Genomic DNA, 7,375 nt, shown 5'->3' with positions numbered 1-7,375 from the left:
TATTGTTTCTGTGGAACACAAAAGGATTTCTTTTAAAGAATGTGCATGCTGGTCCTTTCCATAGAAACATTTAAATCTGTCAGAAATTATGTAAAATGAAGGTATTTCTGCTGAACACAAAATTAAAAAAATTTCTCAGCTCTGTATACCCACACAATTGAAGTGAATGGGTATCAAAATGTATAAGCTCCAGAAGGACATAAATGCAGCATAAAAGCAATCCAGACTCCAGAGGTAAAATCCATATCTTCAGAATCAAAATGATAGGTGTGGGTGATAAACAGATACAAATTTACAGTAAGTCCTATTTTACTATCAATCTCCACTTTCACCTTCATTCTTCGTCTTTTGCTTTTGGAGATTTGCATTTTTCATGCATATCACCACCTAATGGTAGGGAGGAGAATATATAATAAAAAAGGACTTAAATATTGATTTGTTTCTCACCCACATCTGCTTTTAACACATCTATGCTGCTCTTACACTTTAGTTTAGAACGGTATGAACACAAGCAATGTGATTCAAACAATAAAGCATCTCTGAGACATCAGCACACTTGGAACGTATCTCGTCATATCAGATTCGAGGACTGGAACTTTCCTATATATATATACTGTATATAATAAAACTAAATAAACTAGTGTGTTTTAAAAGTGTTTAGGGAGTTTAATGTCTAAAAGTCTACCAAGACAAAAGTGCACATGAAACACCTGTACATTCACACAGAGTGAAACATATACAATCTCTCTCAGAGCACATGTCTCTCTCCCATTCTCTCTCTTTTTGGATTGCACCACATGTCCATTGAGCTATTCTGCAGTATGCAAACAACATAATGTGAATTCCTGTTACAAATGGTCAATTGGTCTCTTGGATGTAGCATCTTTGATCTAAATGAGAGGATCTAAATCTCTAAATTAATTCTTGGGGTTGTGGTTTTGTAATGCAATTGCTTTTCATAGACTTCAACTGTAAGTGTATTACTGTTATGTTATACAGTTTATCCGAACTAGGTTTATGCCTTTTGGTCATGTTGTTTACATAAGTACTTGACAGATAAATCAACCAAATACTATGAAATAGGAGGTTGGGTAGTGGTGTGTTTCTAATTGATGGTCTACTTTTTGATTGACATATTTCTTTGAGTATTCTACAGCATTTCAAAAATAGTTCAACTCTTAAAAAAAAATATGTCTCGATACATTGAGACCCCTGCATTCTTTTCCATTCAGATGCACTTTGTCTAGCTGTATTTAAAAGGACAAACATGTCCTGTGTGAACGCTGCTTCCCTTACAAAAAAATCTAAACTAGCTGCAATGCCAAAAGTTTGTAAACCTCTGGCAAACCTTTGGCAACAATGGACATTTGCCGCAAGTTTGCTGCAAAGCACATTTGAGAAACTTATTGTAGAGATTAAAATGGCAAGTGTACCTAGTTCATGTTTCCAGCTTCCTGTCATTTCCTGTTTGTGGAATGTGCTGTAAGTTTATTATTCTGCCATTTTGGTTTACATAACATAGATCTCAAAGTCTATGAAACGCTAAATATACATTAGCATTGAGGCACATTCTTAAACACAATCCCAACAAAAACATTCTGACTCAAATGAACATACAAGCACATCCAAACGTTTGGTTACGTATGTAACCTCCGTTCCCCGAGGGAGGGAACGACACGTTGTGTCGGAGAAGCGACACTAGGGGTCTCTCTTGAGCGCCGATATCCACCTCTGATCTATGAAAAAAGGCCAATGAGAGTTGGCAGCCAGTATTTGCATGTCCCGCCCCCGGACATACAGGTATTTAAGCGGCGCAAATACGGGAGTTCATTCAGGATTTTTCTGAGGAGCCGGAATCGGTCCGGCCACAACAGTGGCTCTGTTCAGCGACATGGCGGAGGAAAGACACAACGTGTCGTTCCCTCCCTCGGGGAACGGAGGTTACATACGTAACCAAACGTTCCCCTTCTGTCGCTCTCTCCACGTTGTGTCGGAGAAGCGACACTGGGGGACCCATTCCAATCTTGCCATGCACTGAACCGTGTACGTGAACCGCCGATACAGAGGCGGGCAGGGATTTCATCCAGTGCCGCGCATCGTCTGTACCTGGCTGCACGTACCCTTCCCCAATGCCCCATAAGAACATCGGAATCCTTCTAGTTACCCTGGGAGGGGAACAAGGCGATGTTTGCCAACATGGGAATGGGCCAGCCTGGCTGGGCCTCTTTTCTCTCTATGTTTCTCGCATAGAGCAATCACGGCCGGGGCCCTTACATGCATATAGGTAAGGGGGTCTTACCCAGACCCTGCGGAGACCACACCTGCCCTTTTTCTTGGGGAGGAAAAGTGGTAGACACGTCACACGGCCGTCTTAGGGCTCGTGTGGAAAGTATGGTGCGGTGGCAGATCCTGCCTCGAAAGGGGGGAGTTGCTACAGCACGGCGACCGGGGCAGCTGTAACTGCCTAAGGGAGACACGGGGGTCCACTCGTAAGGGGACAGAACCATGGAATTACACACAGGGGGAGTCCGCGCAGGAGGCCTTACCTGTGGAGCACCTATACCAGTACAGGGTAGCCATCAGGGTACCCACAGTGGCTTGGGTCGGCGAGTTCCTCCGCTGAACCGCGGACCCGGAGGGCTGGGGAGGAATCAACCAGGGGCCCGACTCGGAGTGGGGCGCCCTGGGAAGAAGGCGCACTACTTTACCTTGACGTCAGGAAAAGGGCGCTGAGCATAGCGATCCACCCGGCCGGTCGGTCTGCGTGTTACCGAGTTCTACGGGCTCAGACCTGAGAAAACACGAGACGCAACCGACTCAACGCGGAGGTTGTAAAACCTCGCGAAGGTGTTGGGTGTTGCCCAACCCGCGGCTCTACAGATGTCTGCTAGGGAGGTGCCCTTGGCCAGTGCCCACGATGATGCAATACCCCTTGTTGAGTGAGCTCGGACCCGCAAGGGTAGGGGCACGGCCTGGGTGTGATAAGCCAGTGTGATGGCGTCGACAACCCAGTGGGCGAGCCTCTGTTTGGAGATGGCATTCCCTTTCTGCCATCCCCCAAAGCAGACAAAGAGCTGCTCAGAGCGTTTAGTGCTCTGTGTGCGGTCCAGGTAAATGCGCAGGGCGCGCACTGGACATAGCAATGAAAGGGCTGGGTCTGCCTCCTCCCGGGGCAGCGCTTGCAGGTTCACTACCTGATCTCGGAAGGGTGTTGTAGGAACCTTGGGCACATAGCCCTGTCGCGGTCTTAGGATCACAGACGTATCTGCCGGACCGAACTCCAGGTAAGTGTCGCTGACACAGTACGCTTGCAGGTCCCCGACCCTCTTGATAGAGGCGAGCGCGATCAGCAGGGCCGTCTTAAGAGAGAGGGCCCTGAGTCCAATTGATTCAAGCGGCTCGAAGGGGGGTCTCTGGAGTCCTGCCAAGACTACCGAGAGATCCCAGGAGGGAACTAGGCCTGGCCGGGAGGGATTCGACCTCCGGGCGCCTCTCAGGAACCTGAGGATCAGGTCGTGCTTACCCAACGACTTGCCGTCTACAGGATCATGGTGGGCGGCAATGGCGGCAACATACACCTTGAGGGTGGATGGGGACAGCCTCCTGTCCAGCCTTTCCTGTAGGAACAGAAGCACTGACCTAATCGCGCATCTCTGCGGGTCTTCAGTTTGGGAAGAACACCAATCTGCGAACAAGCGCCACTTTAGGGCATAAAGGTGCCTGGTAGAGGGGGCTCTGGCTTGATTAATTGTATTCACAACGGTCGCCGGTAAGCCGGCTAGCTCTTCCGCATCCCGTCCAGGGACCAGACGTGGAGGTTCCAGAGGTCTGGGTGCGGGTGCCAGAGCGTGCCCCGTCCCTGAGAGAGGAGGTCCTTTCTCAGGGGAATTCTCCAGGGAGGAGCTGTCCGAGAACCAAGTCCGAGTGGGCCAGTAGGGGGCCACTAATGTGACTCGCTCCTCGTCCTCCCTGACCTTGCACAGCACCGGTGCAAGAAGGCTCACTGGGGGAAATGTGTATTTGCGCAGCCCCGAGGGCCAGCTGTGTGCCAGCGCGTCTGTCCCAAGGGGAGCCTCTGTTAGGGCGTACCAGAGCGGGCAGTGGGAGGTTTCCTGGGAGGCAAACAGGTCTACCAGGGCCTTGCCAAACCGTTCCCAAATCAGCTGGACCGACTGGGGGTGAAGCCTCCCCGCCGGGCAGGCGTTGTCGTGATAGCGAGTCCGCTATGACGTTGAGCTTGCCGGGGATGTGAGTGGCAAAGACCTGAGTCGCTGCTGGCTCCATAGGAGGAGACAGCGGGCGAGTTGTGACATGTGGCGGGAGCGTACACCGCCTTGGCGATTTATGTACGCCACCACCGTGGTGCTGTCCGATCTCACGAGGACATGCTTGTCCCGAACTAATGGGAGGAACTTCCTGAGGGCGAGAAGGACGGTCAGCAACTCCAGGCAATTGATGTGCCAATGCAGCGGGGCCCCTTTCCAACGGCCCGCTGCTGCATGCCTGCTGCACACGGCACCCCACCCGGACCGGGAGGCGTCGGTTGTGAACACCAGCCAGAATAGTTCTCTGTGTGAGCATTTTGAACGGGAGTTCGTGACTGAGGAGGAGGTCTGATGTTGGCGTCCTCTGGACTCCTCTGAACCGGCCGGCCGGGGGACAGTCGTGGGCAGGCGGAAGGCGGGATCACCGCGTCCGGTGTACCGGGACTGTCGTAATCTGAAAGCAGATTGCCGTGAGAAAGGCATTTGCGGGCCAGGTGACCCAGAGGCAAAGGAAATAGCTCTTTTATTGAGCTTATTTATAGCTCTTCACCCGTCAGGGGGTGTGGCAAATGAAAAAACAAAGGATTCTCCTCCCGGCCCTCCACCGGGGGACGGAGCGGTCTTACCACCTCCGGAGCTAACGTCTTCGGCTCTGGGTCGACTGTCTCAGGAACGCTTGGGAGCCTTCCGGGTCCTAGAGGGGGTTCGTGAGACAGGGGGCGTGCGTCGCCTGCGGGGTGCTCGACGCTGGGGCTGAGAGCTGGGCCCGGGTTGAGGCGGAGCAGGAGCTGGTTTCTTCGCTGCAAGGGGACGCCCTCGGCGAGCAGACGGGGCAGGGCCCGTAGCGGCAGGTGTGCGGCGGGGCATGATGTGAGATATGGCCTCTGTCTGCTTCTTCACCGCGGAGAACTGTTGGGCGAAGTCCTCGACAGTGTCGCCGAAAAGGCCAATCTGGGAGACAGGTGCGTCCAGGAAGTGGTTCTTGTCGGCCTCACGCATCTCGACCAGGTTGAGCCAGAGATGGCATTCCTGGACCACTAGGGTGGCCATCGCCTGTCCTAGTGCCTGCCCTGTGGCCTTCATCGCTCTCAGGGCGAGGTCGGTCGCTGAGCGCAGTTCCTGCAGCACATCAGGATCAGGTCCACCCCCGTGCATGTTTCTGAGTGCTTTGGCCTGGTGGACTTGCAGGAGGGCCATCGCATGCAGGGCGGAGGCAGCACGTCCAGCCGCACTGTAGGCCTTCGCGTTGAGCGAGGATGTTGTCCTACAGGGCTTGGATGGGAGTACGGGGCGGCCACGCCAGGAGGTAGGGCTACCGGGGCATAGATGGTACGCAACTGCCCTATCGACCTGGGGAATTGCCCCGTATCCGTGGCGCTCTCTGCCGTCGAGGGTGGTGAGAGTGGAGTGGGTGGCACCTAGACGAGCGGAGAGCGGGGCTCTCCACGTAGACATCAGGTCGTCATGCACCTCCGGGAAAAACGGGACTGGGGGGATGCGTGGCGCAAACGGCGCGCTGCCCCCAGGAACCAGTCATCCAACCGTGAAGGCTGTGGGGAGGATGGAGGGTTCCAATCCAACCCCACGCTCATGGCGGCCCGGGAAAGCATGTCAGACATCTGAGCATCGGCCTCAGCCTGGGCCTGCTGGCCCGAAGGCGGCAGTCCAGGTGAGTCCTCAGCATCAGACATCACACTCTCCGATGCAGCGGCGAGCTCATCTGCTTCGGGCTCGAAAGGATAGACAGCCAGGCCGTGAGGCGAGCCGCTATCGCCGCAAGCGTGGACGGGGACCAGCGAGCGTGTCGGGGAACGGGAGGTTCGCGGGGAGCTACCCGGCGAAACTGCACCCGCTGCCGCCCCCAAATCGCCCCCAGCACCAACCGCATCGTCCTCAATCCCGTGGGAAGAAGGAGCTATGCGGGGTGCAGCTGGGGTGGCTTGCTCTCTGTTGAAAGCATGCTGCGACCGCAACGTGGTCACGGTCATGTTCTCGCAGTGAGAACATGAGCCATCCACAAACGCCGCCTCGGTGTGATCGCGGCCCAAACACACGAGACAGCGCCTGTGGCCGTCTGAAGCGGAGAGCACTCTACCGCATCCAGGAACAACACAGGGGCGGAAGGGCATCTTGAAAAAGACGCGTCCTGATAAGGACGTTCAACGCCGCTGTGTTTTGCTCTTTTAGAGAAATTCACTTTTTAAGGGAAATAACTCTTTTAATACACAGTATGTGTGTGTGTCTGCGCTGTCGAAGCGCTCAGGGGCAACAATGCACGCCGTGCAAAGTAGGAGAAAGCCGCTGTTGTGCGCTGTCAAATCCAACAGCATGCAGATTGTCAGAGGAACAGGAACGTAATAGTGGTGTGTAAACTTGCAGCAAACTGCAGACAGACCATCGGCTCCGAAGAAATTTTCTGAATGAACTCCCGTATTTGCCCCGCTTAAATATCCGTATGTCCGGGGGCGGGACATGCAAATACTGGCTGCCAACTCTCATTGGCCTTTTTTCATAGATCAGAGGTGGATATCGGCGCTCAAGAGAGACCTCTAGTGTCGCTTCTCCGACACAACGTGGAGAGAGCGACAGAAGGGGAATCCCTGTTTTAGATTACTATTGAGTAGGCTAATCATCTTTTTCTTTCTCCGTCTCTGTTTCCTTCTGAGTCTCGGGGGGTTTTCAATAGTGATTGCCTCATAGGAAGTATGTTCTGCCTTCTCCTTTCCAGAGCCATGCCTGGAAAAATACTTTAGAAAATGTCTGAGAATGTTCCTTCACCCAAAACCACCACAAGAGCCCAAACAAACCATTTCTGTGCCTGTAGGTGATGGGTTGGGCACCATCCAGGCATTATGATGAACTGGGGGTGATGGGGGATGGTCAGGGCCATTGACCAATGGTGACCTTGTTTATTTTTCAGTGAACTGTCACAATGTAACAAGCATTACACTGGGAAGGCAAATGACTTCCACATGGACTGCTGAAGAGTCACACACACACACACACACACACACACACACACACACACACACACACACACACACACACACACACACACACACATGTTGTGTTTCCATGTTTTATGGGGACTTTCCATAGACATAATGGTT

This window comes from Xyrauchen texanus, chromosome 25 (assembly GCF_025860055.1).
Source record: "Xyrauchen texanus isolate HMW12.3.18 chromosome 25, RBS_HiC_50CHRs, whole genome shotgun sequence".
In the NCBI taxonomy this organism is placed as follows: domain Eukaryota; kingdom Metazoa; phylum Chordata; class Actinopteri; order Cypriniformes; family Catostomidae; genus Xyrauchen; species Xyrauchen texanus.
The sequence above is the reverse complement of the archived record's forward strand: the minus strand, read 5'-3'. Positions refer to the sequence as shown.